This window comes from Sinocyclocheilus grahami, unplaced genomic scaffold (assembly GCF_001515645.1).
Source record: "Sinocyclocheilus grahami isolate Dianchi unplaced genomic scaffold, SAMN03320097.WGS_v1.1 scaffold10.1, whole genome shotgun sequence".
NCBI classification, from domain to species: domain Eukaryota; kingdom Metazoa; phylum Chordata; class Actinopteri; order Cypriniformes; family Cyprinidae; genus Sinocyclocheilus; species Sinocyclocheilus grahami.
Window position 1 is genome coordinate 76,755 of NW_015505189.1, and position 3,007 is coordinate 79,761.

The window sequence follows — 3,007 nt, forward strand, 5'->3', positions numbered from 1 at the left end:
CACACACACACAGGTTTGTTTTTATGGTTTATGGGGACTCTCCATAGGCGTAATGGTTTTTATACTGTACAGACCGTATTTTCTATTGCCCTACACCAACCCTACCCCTAAACCTACCCCTCACAGGAAACTTTCTGCATTTTTAGATTTTCAAAAAAAACAACATGAACAAAAAACTGAATGATTTATAAGCCTTTTGAATTACGGGAACACTGAAAATGTCCTCATAAATCACCTTCTCGTTGTAATACCTATGTCATACCCATGTTATTATACAAATTTGTGTCCTCATAAACCACATAAACATGCACACACACACACACACACACGCACACGCGCACACACGCACTCACACTCACACACATGCATCATCTCAGCTAAAGGTCGCAGAAAGGTGAGGCTGGTTCCTGTGCTCTCTTTCATAAAGATATCTGAATGCTGTGTGCGAAAGCTCATATTGAGCGGGAGTTCTGGCCGTCTTGGCTCGGCTTTACCTTGTTATCATCCATTACTGTGTTCAGTGACTCAATCCACACCGGATCGATATCGCCATCCAGGACAATCTATTTGGGCCTGGCGTGACTGATGTTGGCCAGCTCGCGCATGATATTAGGAAACAGGCCTGCGGGGAAAAGCAAACGTGTCGAGTCTCTCATTCGGCTGTGATGGAAGCTCTGGACACGGCAGTGGCTCTCACCGTCCTTCCGCTCGCGCGTGGCCGGGTTTATAATGCAGAACAGCTCGTCACTGGTGACGGCTTTGGAGTTGAGGTCGGCCCACACGGCCCTGCGCTTCATATTCTGATATGTCTTGTGGAGAGGCTGGAGGACCTGGGATTTGCCGGTGACTTATATTCCAGGAAATACAGTAGCTCCTAAAACTCAGACATGCTGAGTGTTTCATACTGACGCATTACAATTGCTTCTGCCGCTTATGTGAGAAATCACTCTCGAAGTCTTGAGGTTTTGATGCCAGAAGATAGACTTTATTATCAAAGAATAAGAATCTGGCCAGTCTTTCTTTGCATTTTCTTTTATATAGGCTTCCGTAAACAATACGTATCGTTCAGGCCGCTATTGCTCATTAAAGGGTTCATATGATGTTTCTAAAAAGAACATTATTTGGTGTAATGAAATGTGTTTATACGGTTTATGGTTAAAAAAACACATTATTTTCTACATACTGTACATTATTGTTTCTCCTCTATCCCCCGTCTTTCTGGTCGATTTTACAAAGCTCATCAGTCTGAAAAGCGATAAAAAAATATGTCCAAACTCTGTAATTACACCTCTCAAGAGACATGACACTTGCGTGTATGAACATGAGCATGTTGTATTTGTATAAATCACAGCAGATTGTGCAGCAACTCAAAACATCATTATTATTTACGGTTAATATAATAATCTTATGCAAGGATCATAACTGTTAGATTATCTTAAGGTGCATTCAACTAGGCCTCCACAATCAGAGCTTGCTTTGAAGCAAAGCACAAAAATGTTGAGCTCGCCAGCTCTTCTTCACAGCTATTGAAATGGCCAGTTCATGCAATTACTCAGTCACGGCTTTCAGAGACCCTCCCCCATATCACCTTCACGTTAAGCCCCCATCCCAAATGGGGCAGCACAAAGTCTATGTGGCAGCCATTTGGGAAGAGGGTCGTTCACTGTGATGGATGCATAAGAAAGCAACACGTTGTCCCAGCAAGGTGCCGCGGAGCTGCGCTCTACTTCAGCCACCTTTTAACCACCATGTCGCAGTGTGAAATGATTCATTTGCGTTGGCAGACGGCCGTATATCCATGGCGAGGGAGAAATCCCTGTTCTAAATCTCACACCCTCTGTTACATGTTTATGCAGCTGGATTGTTTTATTGGGCCAATTAAATGAAGTTGTGATAATTGAGCATAAGTATCAGGGTGGGGAACAGGGGCAGTCCAGCTGTCAACTGCTGGGCTCCATGAAATCCTAAACAAAGCTCTTTACACCTGTGCTCTTTAAATATTACAGCTGTGTGATGAAAAATAGGGAGGAATTATCAGAAGAGAACACAAATGTTGATTTTGAGTCATAGATGGTATAATCGGTGTTTTCAGTTCTGTGCTCTTTGAAGACACCCTACACTGGCAGGGAAGGCACTTTGGTAATTTTGCATTCAGGGGCATGAAAGCATCAACTCATTTCCTGCCCGTCTCCTCCTGATCATATCCCAGCAAACCCCATGACTCACCCTGCAAAGGATGAAAACGTGGTGTTTGTTTGGAGCTCGGCAGGCCAAGGGATCTCCCAGTGGAGCACAGAAAACTCACACAGCTGCCTGAGAGCCCACTAATTGTGCTTTCCGTCCCCCCGCGATAGCAACCGTAGCTGTTTTGAGCATTTCCACACCCTGAAACAAAGAAGATCATCATGAATTCAGCCTTCTTGTTAAAATAGAGAGGAAAATGTGTAAATTTAATAAGAATAATAAATCACTGAAAAAATCACTAAAAACTGACAAGACCTTGCTCTTGGTAAAATCCATTCGTAAACTGCAAAATGCGAAATAGAACTATTAAGGGGACAGTTTACGTAAAAATTAAAATGCTGCCAATATTTACTCATCCTCCTGTTGCTCCAAACCAGTAATACACTTTCTGATAGACACTGATAGACACGACATGAATGTCTCAAACATTCTAGTATGAAATCACACCTAAATAATGCGATTGTAGTTCAGCTTCTTTTAACATATATTAATCAGATTACCTGCTTACTCTGAAAAACAAAGGTGACATTTAAAACAACTATTTAATTGTATACTTGGACACTTGTATGAAGGCTTGTAATTGTGCTTATCAACAGACTTATTGTCTATAATCTTGAGCACTGATGTCTTGCTAGTTACATGTTCAAACCGAGAGACTGAGCTCACTGTTGGCAGCTTTCCTCAGATCTTCTCACTGATAGGTGGCTTGGTGATTTCCTGTGATGAAGCTGGAAAAAGTTTGGCAGAAATTGTGATTCTGTAA